Source organism: Neofelis nebulosa, chromosome 10 (genome assembly GCF_028018385.1).
Source record: "Neofelis nebulosa isolate mNeoNeb1 chromosome 10, mNeoNeb1.pri, whole genome shotgun sequence".
In the NCBI taxonomy this organism is placed as follows: domain Eukaryota; kingdom Metazoa; phylum Chordata; class Mammalia; order Carnivora; family Felidae; genus Neofelis; species Neofelis nebulosa.
Genome location: NC_080791.1, coordinates 25,403,080 through 25,422,338, shown reverse-complemented (window position 1 = coordinate 25,422,338; position 19,259 = coordinate 25,403,080).

Sequence of the window (19,259 nt, the reverse complement as noted above, 5' to 3'; positions counted from 1 at the left end):
ATTGGGTCCTGGGTCTTTCAATAACCACATCCTCACTTCTGCTGAGTTGTGGCCAGGCTGAAGATCAAGTCCATTCAGCTTCATCGGCTGTCTCCCCTCCCCGTCTGCAGGACTTCCCTGGGGAGTGTGATAAGATCACCTTTTGCTCTGTCTCCCCCTGCCCCTCACTCTCCAAAGGTCGTCTTTATCAAAAACGTCTTCACTTCTGGCCTGATCATCAGGGCCAATCTGGTGGCATCTGAGATATACTCAGATCCCCCCGGGTGTCCCCCATTCTGGTCCTGGCTTTCCTGGCTGCATGGGCACCATCATCTCCTGGTCTGAATCTTCTGCTGTGTAAAATGCAAACACCCCCATAAGGGATGGCTAATTTAGTCCCCAGTGTCTTACTGTGATCTAGTTTACAGCTCCTTTTTTTGGCTGAAAAAGAACTAGGAGTGGGAGCAGAAACAGGACAGTCAGCAAAAAAAGAAGGGAGGAGGTGCTGCCTTTCAGGGCTGCCCCTGAAAAGACACCACCCTCCGTAAACGGAAGTGGGTTGAGATAGAGGATGTCACTGTTTGTTTCAAAACGCTGGTCCCACCTGATGGGCATTGAAGAGGGCACCTGTTGGGATGAGCACTGGGTGTTGTATGGAAACCAATTTGACAATAAATTATATTTAATATAAAAAAAAAAACCCACCGGTCCCACCCTCCACACCTACCCAAGTAGGCAGATCTTCACAGCCTAAGGCGGCGACCAGAGATGAATATTAATTGTACGCCCCCCACACACTTTGATGGCATCTGCAAGGTCTAATAACGTGTGCTGTTTTCTGCCCCACAGTGTGGGTGATCACCGACGCACCCCAGTAGTGCTATTCTGGGACCAGCCTCCACTCCACAAACACCCCGTTCTGGTCTCAGAAGGGCCAGTCACAGAAATGTTTCCTTAAACAGGACTTTAAAGAAAACATATATATATATATATATATATATATATATATATATATATACACACACACACACACACAACCCTTTAATTTATAAAAAGCGAGTCAAGTTCATCTATTTTTTTTTTTAATAGACGGAGCTATAGTTAATAGTTTACAGGCTTTGACTTGGGTTGTCCTCTTTCCTGGGTTGATGAAATGTTCCTGCTCTGCACCTTTAAGAGATTACACACCTCGCTGGGAACCTGTCATTCCTTTGAATGCTCAGCTGAAGGGTTGCTCCTCAAATGCAATCATTAGGACTTGAATCCTGGAGAATCTTTAAGCAGCAAATACCCATCCGCTACTAACCCCAGGTCGGAAAGCGCACCCCTCTGAGAGCCACGGAGCTGTGATCATGTGCGACACATCTGAGCAATGTCTGGGGTCAATGGGCAACCCCAAACACACACAGCCCGGCCAGAAGTGGCCTGGTGCATTTTGCTCCCCAGGCGGGAGGCAGCTGGGTTGTAACTTACTGCACACAGGTCGCTCCCCGTGACTCGGAGTGCAGATGACGCGTTACAGTGTCCAGCGGTGCTCTTTTCTCACCACTGTCCCCATTTCTTCCCTGAGTGTTCAGCCAGGGTGGTCCTGATAAGAGCTCCGTCACCAACAGAGAGTTCTTTAACTTAACAGCCTGCGTGCAGTGGGGGCTCCTGAGCTCACTGGGGGTGAGGGAGCACAGGAGGGAGTGAATCGGCCCCAGAATGTTCTGGGGTCAGCCTCCCCTTCATTCTTCTTCTCTTTCTCTCCCCTGCCTTTCCTTTCTACTGTTTCCCAGGTGGGTGACTTTCCTTGTTAATCCCCTTCCTCCATAGGTGATAAAGCCCCCACACCCACTTCCAGCATTTTCAATCAGGATGAAGGAGTACAGGCATACTCCTTCTGGTGGTCATTCTTTGCAGGGCACCAGCAAAGACTGTCACTCAATTAGCAAGAAGAGTGGAAATTGCTTTTGATTTCTGGGAGGGACCTGGTGCTGAGCCTCCGCTGAGTCCCAGGGTATCTCCAGATCCCAGTCGGTCTCACTGTGGCACCAGGAGCACCGGTTGGGTGGGGGAGGCAGACTGCGGACGTGGGGGCGGGGGCGGCGGGGGGGGGGTGGTTGGCAAACCCATGTGCTTCATTCCTGGATTTTTTCTGTCGCATCTGCTGGATTAGAGCCTTGGCAACCAACCCTACCCGCTTAACAACAATTCACGGCATCTAATTGCTCTTTCCTTTTCATTTTATTTAGTAACTGGGTTCAGCCCAGGAAACTCTGGCTTCCAATCCTTGAGTGTTTTGACTCAGGGACCGTAAACCGTCTGATTTCTTGGACAAACACAATCTTGAGGAATTTTTCTTTTCGCACAATGGCCAGGCTAGGTGAATGTCATACCATGCTTCTCCATTCAGGCCTTGGAAGATTTTTTTTGTTGTTGTTGTTGTTGTTGTTGTTGTTGTTGTTGTTTTCCCCCTTCCTACAGACGTCAATCTACTTAAAATAAATACTCCCTTTGGTTTTGGGGGCCCTTTCCTTTGGATTACTCACCTTTATCTCTGGGATTACAAAGCAGCTGGGAAGCAGAGATAGGGTTTATAGTGAAAAATAGGCCATGCCAAGCAACCCAACTCACGTTTTAGATTTTGGTGACCCTGGAATTCACCTTTGGCTTTGAAGATTATACTCCTTTGCCCTATGGGGCCATCTACCTGTTGCTTTCCTATTTGGGGTGGCTGCTCTCTTCCTGGTTCAGCTTCCCCCACCCTGCACCCCCACCCCCAGCCACCACATGCAACCACCGGAGTCATCTTTCTGAAGCAAATCTGGTCACATCTCCCCCATTCCCCTTGTGGAAACCCCAGAGGACTCAGATAAAATCCCACTACTCAGTCAGGCAAACTGAGTTCCATGGTGCAGGCTGGTAGGAGGTGAGGGCTGTTACCCTAGTGCTTTGGCACGTGTGATTCCTTCTGCCTCAAATGCCTTTTCCCTTCCTTGTTGGATTCTTCTGTGTCCATAGAGACCCATTTCCATTTTTGCTATGTGAAGCTGTCCTACGTAGAAGGTCTCCCCTGCCCTTCGTCCATCCAAATAGCTGCCACCTGACTCTTGTCATTATCACTTCCAATCAAATATACCACTAGCCACTTAGTTCTTCCTTTTCTTTTCATCCTTCTTGCCTTCCTTTTCCTCTTCATCTCTTTCTCTTCTTTTTTAATTTTTTTTCAATGTTTATTTTGGGGAGAGATAGGGCGCCTGAGGAGGGGCAGAGAGAGGGGGGACAGAGGATCTGAAGCGGGCTCAGTGCTGACCGCAGTGAGCCCGACATGGGGCTCGAACTCACAAACCATGAGATCATGACCTGAGCTGAAGTCAGACGCTCTACCGACTGAGTCACCCAGGCACCCTCTCTTCTTTTATTTTTTAAATAGCTAATAATATTATTTTTGAAACCTCTACTTGTATGATAGCTGGCATTCCACCAAAAACAAAAGGTTCCCATGCTAATTTTTGTCTTATCAAATATTCACACTGCGTGGATTCTGACCAGGCACCTTATGTTTGCCGTCTCACTTAGATAGCACACTACCCTGGGAGTTCAATGTGATTTGTTCATTTTCACACAAGATAGACTGAGGCTCAGGGAGTTTAAATTGCTTTTTCAAGGTCACACTGCCAGCAAATGGTATTATTCATACTCAGGCCTCTCTGACCTGGAAGCTGGCCCTTTTTGTACTGCCCCTTAGTAACTGCACAGTGACTGGGTATGTGCACGCGGGACCAGAGGGCCGGGGCCCCGAGTTTAGTTCTCCCGGATGCTTTCTGTGAGCTCCTGGCTTTTCTGCACCCCCTCGTCCGCGTGTGAGGTGGAAACAGATATGCTGAATGCAATCCTCCGGAAAGTTGCTAAGGGCAACAGGTTCATAATAAATTGCCCGCACTTAGCAGGCATTCCAAAAAGGTAAATGAGGACTTTAACACACTTCTCCACTCTTATTTCCTATCCCTTCCTGAATTTACTGTGTTTTCCTGGCCGGAGAAAATTTTCCCTGGGAAGAGTCAGCTGCCATGATTCTGGGCTGCTGGAGAAAAACAGGGGTGTTGTATCTTTAAACTGAGGTCAGAGGTGGGTCTGGTTGATTTCGGCATAAAAATGCTTAGAGACTCTGAATGACCAGGTTAACGTTGAGTGTAGGGCAAAAATGGGAGGCTGCAGGGGAGTGGGGAGGCGGGGGGCGTGGGGCGTGCTGTGGGCTGGAGCAGGAAGAGACCCAGGCAGGGGGCCGCTGAGCGAATACCCGAGGTGCAGGCTCTGATGATGTGTGCATTCTTGGTGCTCCTCGGCACAGCCATAGATTCCTTCCAGTACACACTCGTTTAAACACCATTTATCAAACGCTTTACTATGTTTCAAGGGTGAGATGGACGGAAGACAAGCGAACAAACAAACAACGTGTCCGGTGGGGATAGTTGCTGTTACTCAGGGTGGAGGCAGGTGTGGCGGGGCCCGTGTGCTGACTCGGATGGAGCGGACAGAGAAAGTCTCACTGGGCAGGGCGCTTGCCTGATCCACGGAGAGATCCAGGCCCACCCACCCAGGGCTGTCCATGGTCGTGGTGACTTCATGCCATTGCTGCCATAGGGCACGCGCTCTCCCAGCTAGGTTCTACTTACGGGCGGCTTTGGAGGGGCAACTTGAAACCGGGTCCTGCCGGGAAAATCCAGAGTGGGCTGCTGCCGGTAGTGTGCCAGTAGTGTGCACTTGGGTCCCACGGCACCTGCTCAACAGCTTGTGCACCTTGAGGCTTTTTCCGGGGAGTAAGCAAGGAATACACAGCAAGAAGGCCAGTCCCCAGCAGCGGCGGCTGACACTGGTCTCTCGCTCTCAGTTTCTCTCCGTGCCGCTTACTTTGTTCCGCACTGAGCAAAGGCGGCCGACGCTGGCCGGCCTGTGAGTTCGCTAAGTGCCCGTGCCCGCCCTGTTCAGGCCCCCAGAGCCCAGCCCCCCGGAGCTGGCATTGTCCCCTCTCCTAAGCACAGAGCCCGCCTGGTTTTGAAAGCTTCTTGCCCACGGAGTAATTCTATCTTGCCATATCTGCCCCAGTTATGCTGAAGTCAGGAGAGGGCTGTTTTGTCAAAGCTGCCTGGTGCCCAGAACATGTCTCTGAGCTTCCTACCCACCTCTTTTCTTCAAAAACAGGAAATCACCTCAGGCCAGTGTAAAGCAGCCCCCACGCCCAGGGGTTTGGATTTCATTCGTGCTCAGAAAGTCGGTTTAAGACTTGGCAAGTTGTGCCTCTCCAGGGCCCAGCCATTTTCCCCTCCGTCCTCCTGCCGTCTTCTAGATTTCTCTCACTGCCCTCAGCTTCACCTGGGGATTCAGACCCTTGTTTCTTCCCTGGAGGAAGGACAGTGGTGGGTGCAGGGCGCGTGTGCATGCACAAGTGGGAGGGAGAGAGGCAGAGAGAGAGACACACACAGAATCCAAAGCAGGCTCCAGGCTCTGAGCTGTCAGCACAGGGTCCCATGCGGGGCTTGAACTCACGAACTATGAGATCGTGACCTTCGCGGAAGTTGGATGCTTAACCGACAGTCACCCAGGCGCCCCCTTGCTCCCCTTTCTGTATCTGAATTCCTTTCTGTGAAAATAAGAGGCCCATAGTCCTGAGAGATGGGGTGAGGAATGAATGAATGTGTTCCCTTGCTCTGTCACCGGTGACATATCCCTGCCACTGCTTTATTTGATTATCAGTGACAGAAAAATGTAATAACATTGAAAAGAATCCAATGACAAAGTGGGTTGTTGGAGGAGGGCTGGGTAGAGAGGAATTTCAGCCAAGACCCAACAAATCCAAGAACAGGATGTTGTGGGAGGGATTCGTGCTGGGTCATCTTCAATGGATGCCACCAGCGTCTTGCTTCCTGTGCCTCAGGCTCCTCTGCAAAGTGTCCTGGCGAGCAGACTCTCTTCTCCCAGCTCTTTGCTGCCACCTCGTCTGCCCCAAGACCGCCTCTGGGACTCCAGGTGTGTGCCTTCTTGGAAACACAGGTGGCAAGGTCTCTGGACCCCTCCAGGCTCGGAAATGCTTGGTGGCCGGGAGAAGAATGACCCGGTGCGTCCCAGGTCTCTTTGTGAGAGAAGTTGAGAAAGTTTACAGCTTTGTCTCGGGACATTTGCTAAGCCATGTTTTAAGAGAAATCACGTCCGATGCAACAGGAACCCACCGCCGAGCAGTGAGATGCATAGGTTCTCAGGCTCTGCGACCCTATGGGAAATTGCCCTATAGGGCCCCACAGCCTGGGAAAATGGCCTGGAGGTTTTATCGAGTGACTAATATCCTACAGGGATCGTTTGGGTCCCAGGACTTGTATCGGGGTCAGCAGCCCAGCCCCCCTTTGAGCAACACCCCTGGGACCATTCATGTCCATCTGGAAGAAGCTCATCTCTGAGTCCGATTGAGGACTTGGTTCTTTCCCACCTCTCACCCGGCCACGTGATTGACACCTCCTCTCACATTTTCTGTTGGGAAATCCCAAAGCATCTAAAAGGCAAGCAGTGATACTCAAGCTGTGGCCAAAGGTATATGTGTGTTGGGTTGGGGGGACGGGAGGGCTGCAAGAAAAGGAGAGAGAGAGAATGAAAGAAACACACACACACACACACACACACACACACACACACAGAAGAATGTAGAAGGGAAATGGCCAGGAAGAAGCAGTGTCTCCAAGGCCTAATACTATGCCATTATAATTAATAGTTCTGTCATATTTGACACGATATGACAACATTAGAGATGTCTGGATTATAGAGCTGGGTGAAACAGTGTCAAAGGAACAAAAATTTCTTTCTCCCTCATTTGGGGGACATCGTCCAGCAGAGGATGTCGTATGTTCAGATGTGTAATGTGTCCCTGACCCGGGCCTCGTTCCTCATTATATAGCCAAACATGGCATCTGTTCAGTCACGTTATCCAGGGGGAAAAGGATCCCCAAATCCTTAATCACCGTGAGCCGCTGAAACCCCACTTAATTTCACACCACCAGCCCGAGTCCCTGGCAAGTGGTTACATTTACAAGATTTCATCGTTCTTCTTTTGTGGAAATGACAGCTAAAGCTTGGAGCTGGAAGAGGTCCAAGGAGGCAGAGTTGGGGATATGGAGATTCCTGAGATTTGGATAACACTTAAATGATTTGAAATCCTGACTTGTTGGCCGTATGGCTCTATTAAAGCCCTCTGAGATTCAGCCTCTCCCTGCGGGGGATGTCAGAGTGCCTCCGAGGATCTCATATGGTTATTGTTCAACAGAGAGCCGCCCTTTTTATCATCTGGTGAAATTGTCTAGTTTTGTCCGGTGAGACTAGGACCCGGACTGGCACTTGGCACAGGGGAGGGACTCTGTAAATACTTGCTGAGTAGAATCGACAAGCTACACGGGGCCTCAAAACCCAAGTCTGTGGATTCAGATTCAGGGCTCTTTAGAATCGATTTCACCCCATTCCTTTTTTTGAATGGGCTTCTTCTCTGCTTTCAACCACACAGACAGCAGAGGCTTCCGCATGGTCCTTCTTAACGGAATGGGTTCTGCTGAGGACGTGATGTGGACGCGGTGAGTCTAGCTCAAGCTGCTTCTCTGGGACCAGAGACTAAGAGGCTGAGCTGGGAGTTCTGTCCAGAAGAGGAACTGGCAGGTTATGCTCTCTCCACGACAGGCCTGGCTGGAAGCTGATAAGTGATCTTCAGAGATGTCGAGGGAGCTCTGTTTCTGCTTCCTTGCAAAACCATGACTCAGGAATATTGCTCACATCCTCAGGATGGCACGGGGCTAAAAATAAGCCATGATGGAAAAGACCCCAGTGAGAAGCGGTGGGGAGGGGGGTGGTGAGAACTTGAGAGAGCCGAGGACAGGAGGGCAGGGAGCCAGGAGATAGGAGAAAGGTGCCAGTGGAACGGGAGGACGGAGAGCAAGGGGGGGAAGAGCAGAAAGAGGGGAGGGGAATGTCTGTTGGATGAGAGACGAGCCTTGGTACAGGACGGAGGAGACAGAGGAAGGAGGGTCCCAGAGAGAAGATGTGTCATTGCATACATGGGCTGCAAACATGAACTTAACATTAAGCATGGCAAAACAATCTCGAGGCTGGGCTCAAGGTCACCAGCTGCTCTCCTTGTCCCTAACTGAGAGCATCCCCAGGCTCTCTCTTTCTGAGAAATGTCATAAATGTCTTCAGTTATCAGTTCTATGCTGGGACCCCAAATCTTCATCTCTGACTCTAATCTCTCACCCGAGGTGGGTCAGTATCTTCAACTGCCCATGGCACTGAGTTTCCAACGTAATTCTGTGGAGCCCTGACAATCTGAGGGGCGGGAGGTGGGGCGTGGAGGGGCCAGAGCCCCCAGAATGCCTACTTTAAAAAAATTTTGTTTATTTATTTGTTTTTTGAGAGAGTGAGTGAGAAAGAGAGAGAGAGCAAGCCAGGGAGGGGCAGAGAGGGAGAGGGAGAAAGAAATCCCAAGCAGGCTGCATGCTGTCAGTGCAGAGCCAGAACTCAGAACCGTGGGGCTTGAACTCAGAACCATGAGATCGTGACCTGAGCTGACACTGAGAGCCAGACAAGTAGCCAACTGAGCCAGCCAGGCGTTGCCCAGCATGCACGCCTCGTTTGAAACTAGCCCATCTCATCTCCCTTTCAATCTACTGTATGTATTAGGTTCCTCCTAAGGTTTGGCCGGCTGCTTAAAATAAACTTGGCAACCACTGACTTTTAGGTTGAAACTGTCTTTGCTACAATTTAAAATGTCCCCGATGAAACGCGCCCGTCCCCCCACCATCTGTTCTGTGTCTTCCCCTTCTCTCCTCACCTTTGCCTACGACAACCATCATCCCAGGTAGTCAGACTCCAGATCTGGGGGTACGCTGAGGAGCGTAATTCCCACCGCCACGCAAGATCCCATCTGCTGCCTTGGAAATGCCTCTGAGATCTGGCACTTTCTCGTCCCGTCTGCTGTGGAACCCTTGGTCCCAGCATCCAAGGGCCCAGATCGCTGTGGCACCGAACCCGCTATTCTCCCCTCCCCTTCTGTGCTGCCCACCCCTTTCTGACAAAACTTCTCTTTCCATCTTCGTTCATTTGCTGCTCGCTTTTCAGAACCCCTCAGTGCTCCCAGGGCCTCTCATGGAAAAATCCTCCACCCGGAATTCAGCAGGATCTCTCGGCCTGCAGCTTGGCCAGTTGGAGTCATCGCTCAGACTCTCCTCTCTGATGCGAGGTGCCCACCTCCTTCATCTCTGCTCTCCCCCCCTCCCACCCCTGGAACCCTCCCCACTCTTTGTCGACTCTCCCAGTGTTGCCTCCCTTTTGACTTTCCTCAAGGCAACCTTCTCCACCTTCTTCTCTAAGACTCCCAAATCGACTTGGAGGTAGAGACCAGGGTACAGGACCCAAGGAGTCTACCTCCCAAACACACAGCAGAAGTTGTCCGTCTTTTCATTTTGCGTCGAGCCCAGGGTCAGCCTAGAGAGGCCATCCCTGCCCTACCGCATTTTCTTCCGTTCCTTGCAACAGAAAACTAGTCTCTGGCTGAAATTCTCCAGGCCCCCATGGGAGGAGTATCCATGGCAGAGCTCTGTATCCAGCCCCAGCCAGACCCTCCTGCCCTCGCCCCACCGCCCCCAGCCCTGGCCCAGATGGGAGGCCGGCAGACAAGCAAACACAAAGGACAAGGCTCTGCCGATCCCGCCTGTCTCAGCGCTGCGCCAATTTAAAACAATTTTTTTAATGTTTATTTGTTTTTGAAAGAGAAAGACAGTCAGAGTGCAAGCAGGGGAGGGGCAGAGAGAGAGGGAGACGCAGAATCCAAAGCAGGCTCCAGGCCCTGAGCTGTCAGCACAGAGCCCGACACGGGGCTCCAACTCACGAACCGCACGCGAGATTGTGACCTGAGCCTAAGTCGGACACTTAACCGACTGAGCCACCAGGCACCCCTGGGCCAGTTTGTCCTCTGTCTTCTGGCTCCGCAGGAGGCTTCTCACAGTCAGTGTGGGGAGAGGCAGGGACAGATGTGGAGACATAGCTGACAATCAGTGCGGGGAGAGCAGCAGCCCCCTCAGTGGGACAAGGCTCTGGGAAAGGCAGCCCAGGGGGAACAGAGTGGGCGCCATTCACCCATCCAACCCAGTGTTCACTGACTATCCCCCGGCCTTCTGGGCCTCACAGAGCTCATGTCTCCCTGAGGCCTCAGACCCCCAGTGAGGTCAACAAACCAGATGGATCTCAGGACCAGGAAGGAGCCAACAGAGCCCTGGGGTGGTAGTGACTGCTGCTTTGGACCTGAAGGTCAAGGATGGGAATAACGTTAGGTGATGCGAGTCACCTTGATTTTCCTCCTCCTCCATCCCACTGATTATTCTGTCCATGACTTTTCTTTCTTTATTCAGCTTGGGTTTACTCTCATTTGTTCACACCCCCATTTTCTGCTTTCCATGTTCTCTCCCTGCTGGTCCTTGTCAATCTTTGGTTTCTATTTACCAAGAGGTTTGATAGCCTGGAATCTTTCCTTTTCTTTTGCACTTATCTTTTCCCAGTGAAAACTCTGGAATCCCAGGTTCTGGGTCATGCCTCCACATCACCAGATCTCACAGACTCAGAGGGGGTGGAAAAGACCTTGAAAGTAAGTGTGCCCAGTCCTTTGGCCTTCTGGCTCTCTCTAGATCTGTCTCTGTCTCTGATTTTGTCTGTGTCTCTCTTTTTTCAACATTGCCCCATTCTTTTCTCCACTTCTTTCCTCACTTCTTGGTGTTTTTATACCACCGGTCCCACAGGATGGACAGTGGTCACAAGGTAGGAAGGAAATCCTCTCTCACTCTCTGAGGCTAGCTCATCTTTCCCCCCAGGAACGTGGGAAGATCTTGTTTTAATTACCGTCTTTGATATGGGCCAACTTGATTGGCCACAGTTGCATGCCTGTCATCTCATCCTTCCCTGCTTTTGTCCTATGCCTCTTTGTTCTGTCAAACTCAGGGGAGAAGGAACTAGGCAATTTACTTTTCCTCTTCTGGAGAATAGGGAATGCAGGGATGGGGGGACCCAGAAACGTCTGGACTGTGCTTTTTGGTACGTGGTACCTAGCTTTCACTAAATCCCCCCTCCTCCCGTTTCTTTCTTGTTGTAAAATACTTTCGGAACGGAAACATTGCAAGTCAACTATGGGTGCTCGTTCTTCCCTGATTATCAAGGAAGCTAGGCTCCGTGGCCAGCTAAGTCAGCAAGCGCTGGGATACTCTGGAAATTGCACAGGGTGGATTTGAGCCACAGTGTGGCCATTTATCAGCTGTGGGACCTTGGGGAAGTTACTTCATCTTTCTGAGCTTCGTGTTCTCATTTGTCAAATGGAGACAGAATAATAATTACTTCCTAGACTGTGTGTGTGAGGACTGAATCTATTAAAGGATCTAAAGTAACCTGGCATTGTGCCGAACGCATCCTCTTTAATTATTAAACACAGGCTGAACACCTCATTTTTGCAGAGCCCGGACCATGCATTCAGGGGCCACGGAGAAGAAGCAGCCAGGACTGGGGGGATCTGGTTACAGACCTGGTCCCCTCCCCTGCCTGGGGGGCCTGGGTCTGAGCTGGAGATTGGAAGGCCGGCAGCCAGGCCCTTCTCCCCAGGAGCTGGGGCGCACATGAAAGCCTGTCATACCTCAGGAACCGGCCGCTGTGCCGAGCATCTGGATGTTCTTAGATCTCTGTCTGGATTCCTTCTGCTTGTCTTGTAGAATCACTTATCAGCAGCAAGCAGACCAGGGCTTTGGCTTTCCTCTCTGTGGCCCAGCCCCGCTGTCTTCCTATCCATAAACACGGTGGAGCAGGGGACAGGAAGGTGGCCCCAGGGCCCGCAGAGGAGGCAGCCCTGTGCGCTGTCCCTCCTGGCCACCCACCCCCCTCCTGCCCCCACCACCACAGATGCTACAGCAAGGCCTCCTCTCCTGTCCGGTGGCCCTTAGTTCCCCACACTTGCAGCTGAGAGGGGCTTAGGGATCGGGTGGAAATTTCAGAATTGTGCGGAACGTGTGAATGTTGAGAGCTGTTGGTAAGTCTCCATTCACCATACCGTTCCCTCCAAAATAGTCCCCTGTTGGTTGACTGTCTGCACCTAGAAGGACCTATTTCTCACACTAGGGTACTTAGGAAGCCGTGGGGAAGGCTGGTTGCAGCTTGGGGAATAGACCGTGCCACTGTGGTGTCCCCCCCCAACCCCGGGGACTTAGAGCATGCCTCGGCCTTTGTTGCTGTGTCCCCCCAGAGGACACATTCCAGGCCGGGATTCCAGGCTGGGGGCAGGAAGGGAAACCATCTGGGGCAGGGGATGAGACTATTGGACTGTGAGGTAAGATTGTTAATTGTCTGTCCTTGGTTTACTTTCTCTCAAGCAGCAGGAGACACAGTCACCCCGTCTCCTGGCGATGCTTTTCTTGCTGGCCTTCAGGAGGGCCCTTTCTGGTTTTGCTCCTACTTTGCGGTCTCCACTTGGCCCCTTCTGTTGGTTCCTCGCCCTCTTGCCGCCTCAGCATTGGAGGGCCCTTGGCTCTCGGTTCCACGTTCTTCTTTCCTCCCTGGCGAACTCGGCCAGTCTCATGGCTTTAGGAGGCGGTGGTCTAGGAGGGCCACTCTGTGTCTGTGTCTCCAGCCCAAACTCACTCCTGAACTCCAGACGCACACGGGACACCCACAAAGTAGACACCTTGAATTCACGTGGCCACAACCAGACGCCTGGTCTCCTGGTCCTGCCGCCTCAGTCTTCCTTCTCTCTGCCGCATCGATTCCCCACTTCCAGTTTTTGAGGCCGTGCTCCTTGGAGCGGTGCTTGACGCCTCTGTTTCTTGCAACCCCATCCAGCCCGTCAACAAATCCTGTTGGCTCCACTTTTAAACTATATCCAGCATCCAGCTGCTTCCTGTCCCTGTATTGCCACCGGCCCAGTCTAAGCCACGTCATGTCTCGCTGGAGCTCTGCAAATGGCTTCCTCTCCTGTGTTCTCCACCCTGTCCGTGCTGTCCTATTGGAAGCTTGCCTCCGTGAACAGACCGCGGTTCTCTTCTTCCCTCACCTTCCTTAAGTCTTGCCAGCCGTCACTTCCGCAGTATGTCCCGCTCTGAGCACTCTGTATGAAAGAACAGTAGCCCCTTCTGCTATGCCCCCTTCCCAGCACCCCCACCCCTCTTGCCCTGCTTTGTTTTGCACCACAGGGCTCACATTATTACTTCTTATGCCCTCCATTTCCTGTCTTTCTTCCCTCCCTAGGTTGTAAGTCCTGCCAGGGCGGGAACCTTTGTCTCTGTGTCCCAAGGACCTGGTGACACATCACAGGTGCTCTGTCATGGGCAGAGCGTTGCTGTGTTTTTGAAGGTCGGTTTCTTCGCACTCTGGCTGTGGCCCGAAGGTCCTTAGGGATCATCCCAGACAGGATAGGGGCCCCCACCACTTCCCTGGTGCTCTGTCAGGACCCTCTTCCAGAGCTTGTTGTCACAATTTGTGAATGCATATGTACTTGGGTCCTTGCTTGTTCGTTAGCTGTCTCTCCCTTGACCGTCACCACCTCATCGTGTGTTTGCTTTATTTTCTATGGTGTCCCTAGTACGTGGCAGATAGGCCTACAGAGAGTGCATGCTTGGTGATTACAATATTTATTTATTTACTCATTTATTTATTTATGATGAAGGATTTGAGGCTCAGGGAGTTTGAGTGATCAGCCCACAGACATGGGGCTAGGAGGGGGAGCCCACCTTGAACCTAGACCTTGTATGGCTGAGTGTGTGCCTGTGTGTGTGCGGGAGCATGCCAGGATCTGTGTTCTCTCTCCACTCTTGCACTGTGCTGCCAGCCCCCCGCCCCCTGCACGGAGGGCTGTCCACAGCTGCCATCTCTGGTTACCTAGTCCCCGTTACCTGCTGCCATAAGAGATGCCTCTGCTCTTTAGGCTGCTTTATTCTCAAGAAACCTCATCTGACACCCCGCTGCCCAGCACTGTGAGGTCCCACGACTCCCTCCTGCCCTCTGAGCCCAACCAAATCCATGGCTTCCCAGCGAACAAAAGGCCCAAGGTCCTGTCTCTGCGCGCACAGAGTACACGGCCTTGGGAGATTTTGAACATTACGTGGCAGCCACGTGAGCTATGTCCAAGGGCAGGATAACGCCTGTCCAGATGCTGCCCCCCCAGCAGGAGCCAGCTGCACTGGCCTGGCCCTGTAATGCCAGCCCACCGAGGGCACAGCTGAGGGGGCCCAACCGTCCCACCCATTGTTTCTCCTCCTCCCCCAGGGCAGGTGGCACACTCACATCTGCATCCCATGAGGAACGTGCTGGTTTTTTCTACAGGAAGGGAAAGGGCAAAGAGGAAGCAAAACAAGGGACTCTTTAAAAACAGGGGGGGACAAACTAGGGGCCGCGCTTCCAAGCCAGCTGGAAAGGGCCTTGAACTCAGTGATGGGGACGGACAGGAGCAGCTGAGCACTTCACCCCACGCCCACAGTCAGACCCCGTTCTAACTTTGTAGCCTCTAGGAGCCCACGCTTTTCCAGAGAGGCTCAGACCCGCCCGACAGGAGTTCAGTGCTGGCTCCAAGCACGCCTCATGAGCCTGGCCTCCTGTGGTGGGGCAGCATAGGCCTCCCCGGGGGTGCCCAGTGGGGCAGGACTGGGATAGACACCTGGATTGAGAAGTGGCGAGCCCAGGGATCGGTTGACCCTTGTGCAAACTTGGTAATGCCTGACCTGATGCATGGAATCTGAGGGCTTATCTTTCACCTCCCTGGGCAGGAAGGTTGAGAATAAAATGGCAAATGAAATGGAATCTTTTTTTTTTAAAGTAGCTATGAAGCTTTTATCCCCCACAGTTATAGCATTGGACACGACCATTGTGACCCCATTGGCGGTTCGGCTACTTTCCCCTTCCCAGTTGTGTATGGTTGTGTTTCACTAGCAGGGGTCACACTTGGTTCATCAACAACATTACAAAGAGCCGGGTCCAGGTCTGGGCTTCTGTGTGCGGCAGCTGAGAAACAGCGAGGTTAGGTTGGGGACTCAGGAGCTGTGAGTAGAGCCTGAGTTATTCATTATTGCTTCCCAGCTTGGTGCACACACACACACACACACACACTCCACATACACATATGCAAACATACACACACTTAATTTGCAACAGGCAATCCTTAAAGCTGCCCATTCAATGCTGTCGCTATTCTATCAAAGAAATATAGATCTATAAAAAAACTTTGCATTCCGCTTCAAAGAGTGACAGGTGTGCAGAAATGATTTTATAAACAAGCCGAAATGTTGACTCACTTTGCATTGTTTGCTCGGATGTTATAGGTATCTCTGGATTGCAGGCTTTCAGGCAGATTTGGGGAGAGTTTTACAACTGTGTTAGGATGGTTTCTTCACCTTAAATGGCTTTTGGCTTCATTGTTTTGGAGAAAATATGAATCTATATCTTTTTTACTAAACTATTCTTAGAGCACTGCTAATACCACCTGACATCTAGACAAGAGAGGGGAAGGAAAAGAGGGAGGGAGGGAGGGAAACAGGGAAGGAGGGAGGAAGGAGATATAAAGGAAGGAAGGAAGAAGGAAGGAAGGCAAGAAGGAGGGAAGGAAGGAAGGAAGAAGGAGATAGGAAGGAAAGAAAGAAGGAAGGAAGGAGGGAGGGAGGGAGGAAGGAAGGAAAGAAGAAGGAAGGGGGAAGGAAGGAAGGGAAGAAGGAAGGAAAGAAGGAAGGAAGAGAGGAAGGAAGGAGGGAGGGAGGGAGGAAGGAAGGAAAGAAGGAAGGGAGGAAGGAAGGAAGGAAAGAAGGAAGGGAGAGAGGAAAGGAAGGGAGAAAAGGAAGGGAGAGAAGGGAGGAAGGAAGGAAGGAAAGAAGGGAGGGAGGAAAGGAGGAAGAAGGAAGGAAGGAGGGAAGGATGGAAGGAAGAAAGAGATAGGAAGTAAAGAAAGAAGGAAGGAAGGAGGGAGGGAGGAAGCAAGGAGATACAAAAGAAGGAAAGGAAGGAAGGAAGGAAAGAAGGAAGGAAGGAAGGAAGGAAGGAAGGAAGGAAGGAAGGAAGAAGGAAGGAAAGAAGGAAGGAAGGAAGGAAGGAAGGAAGGAAGGAAGGGAGAGAGGAAAGGAAGGGAGAAAAGGAAGGAAAGAAGGAAGGGAGGAAGGAAGGAGGGAGGGAGGAAGCAAGGAGATACAAAAGAAGGAAAGGAAGGAAGGAAGGAAAGAAGGAAGGAAGGAAGGAAGGAAGGAAGGAAGGAAGAAGGAAGGAAAGAAGGAAGGAAGGAAGGAAGGAAGGAAGGAAGGAAGGAAGGAAGGGAGGGAGAGAGGAAAGGAAGGGAGAAAAGGAAGGAAAGAAGGAAGGGAGGAAGGAAGGAAGAAGGAAGGAAGGAAGGAGGGAAAGACAGAAGGAAGAAGGAGATAGGAAGGAAAGAAAGAAGGAAGGAAGGAGGGAGGGAGGAAGGAAGGAAGGAGAAAGAAAATGAGCCCATCTCTCTCCTGGCATGACCATCCTGTGGCTATTTCAGGGCAAGCCTGTAAACCAAGAGAAGGACACACGAGTTCCCGCTCCTGGTTCTGACCTCACAATCAAGACATGGCATCCACCTAACTGTGCCCACAGATGAAACGGGCTAGCCTCCGTTGCCCTCTGATCCAATCACAAATCGAGGAAGCCAGTCTCCAGCAACACCTGCCAGGGTTGTCCTATGTAAATGGAGAGACAGCAAACCTCACGGCGTCAGAGAGAGCCGAATGTGGCAGGAGGGTGGAGCCCTTCGTCAGCCTTGGACTATTGGCTCCCTGAACCCCTACCTGCTCACACCTGTGCTGACGGGTGGGTCCCGGGGCCCATCTCCGTTCTGAGCTGGTCCTGACGATGGCCCAGAGTAGGCCAAGAGTGTGGCCTCGTCACCCGTTTTAAGACAGCATTGCCTTCAAAGACGGTATGGTCTCCTGCACCATGGAGGGCCTTGGACACACACTGCAGATGAATCCTGGGTGCTCTATAAACGTAGCGTCACGTGTCCCTCACCTGTCGTACCTGCTGCTCTTTGGCGCCGAAAGGCGCCTTCTTTTCTCCCCACTAATCCTCGAGTCGGCTGCGCAGACTGAAGGCACGTCCCCCTGGGGGACTGGATCCAGCCTCATGTGCGCCCAGCCGCTGACCGGGTCTCGTGCATGACGTCTCAGCTCCCAGCACTGCTGGTGACGCTGGCTCTTCCCAGATCGCACCCCCCCCCCCCCCCCCGCCTTGGCCAACCCTTTGCACTGAGCTGACCTCTCTGCTGCTGGCTGTTTCCCAGACTGCATCACACCCGGCTTCCCCCGCCTCCTCCCATCTGCCTTAGCTGCAAGGCCCGACAGTTTGTCTCCCAACGCTCGTTCACATGAGGGCGGCCTGCCGCTCACAGGGGTCAGAGGGGTCGGAGAGGTGAAATGCCTTGCTGAGGACCCTCAGCTAGTGGGAAGCAGGGTCTGGACAGCACCTGCTAGGCCTTGAGACTCGTGTCTGTGAATTCTCCCCTTGGAGCAGCAAACACAACCGGATCACGTGGTGCTTTGGCCGAGGCTGGACTGGGGAGCTCGTTGCGAGAGGCAGCTCTAATTAGGAGTTCAATTTCATTAGATAATGAGCCGCATTCTCTCTGGCCCCAAGCCTCTCCCCGGGAACAAGGTCAGCATCGTTGGCTCTTCCAGACGCTTTCTGGGTGGTGCAAACGCCCACACTCCAAGCCACATGAACGAGTGGGAGCCCCGCGGATACTCAGACAGAACACAGAAGCGGGTCAGCCAACGCAGTACAAATACACGGCCAGAGAGCAGGAACCCCACGCTCCGCTCCACGCACGGCTGTGGCCAACAACCCATGCCCCCAGCCCACTGCTGCAGGTGCTGATTTGCATGGGGTGGGCCTGGCCTCTCCCATGAGGTTTTGCCTCTCCAAGTTTCTTTTCTGCTCTTGGGAGATGAGCAGCCTCTTTAAAAAGGAAGAAAAACAAGACACTAGTCACTCTCTTCTTGGACCCGGGCCTTAAGGTGTTTCAAAGCCTCCCGTGGCTATTTCTGGCCCCATTGTCGTCGGGGTCTGAGAGGAAGGTCTGATGGCATTTCTTTGCTTTAAAGGCAGAAACAGAACATTGTTTCTCCCGGCTTTGATTTAATGGCCAAAAACAGTTATAGGAAACTGTTCAGCAGATGTTTTATGAAACTCAGAAAAGATTGGGTCTTTTAGAAGGGCTATTTTTAGACGAATGCTTCCTACCATTGGAGGTTTGGTGCTCACAAAAGGGACAGAAAACAGGAGAGGGAAAAAGAGAGAGAGAGAGAGAGAGAGAGTGAGAGGCAGACTTGGAGGAAGCTTTGAACATTTTGATGATCGCATTTTATTCTTCCTTCCATTTTCAGCATAGATGAAATGTACCTGGGAATCTGCGGACGACAGGATGTAGAAGTGATTCTAGGGAGGGACGGTGCACTTTAGAGTTTCCTTTCTAAAATGAAAGTTTGCTGGGTGCAAGGGAAATCTACATTTTCCATAATTCTCCACCTCCTACTAAATGTTGCAGCCACACGGAAATGCTTTTTTTTCTCTTGCCCACTTCACTTTCTTGCCTCCCTTTGCCTGATTTAACCTCGGCCCCTCTCACCGCATCCCTGCTTTCCTTCCCTTCTGCCTCTTTTCCCTGTGGCGCTCTCACTGTTCACACTCAGGTCAGCCACAACCTCCCCCGCGAAGCCTTCCCTGACAGCTTTAGAGTGAATTGGTGATTCCTCCTTCGTAATTAGCTGGCCATATGTCAAACACTGTATTTGCTGCTTTGCCTTACGATCCATTTCTGCATCGGGCTCCTTCCTTAGGTTGTAAGCGTGATGAGGTCGGGGATTCTGCCTTCATTACCCTTTCACGCTCCACACTAGCACTGTTTAGTGCAACCATAGCCACAGAATAAATGTGTATTGAGTGAAAAGACTGATGCAAAATAAATGGGTCAGCCAGGTTAGGGAATTTTGTCTTCGCCCACAAGAGCAGAAATCCATCTGACTTTGTCTTTGCTAATCCAAATCAAGCCCAAATCTGTTACTGCTGTAAGATAATAAAATAATTATTATTTGGGATCATGCCTTAAAAGCTGATGTGAGAGTATCCGGCCTCAGATATTTTATTCCAAAACTTTCGTTTCCTCCAGTCTACAGGGGAGAACAGTTTTGGCGGGGGCAGAGGGTTAAGGAGGCATCGGGTGCAGGGGCCCAGGTAAAATCCCTGGGAAG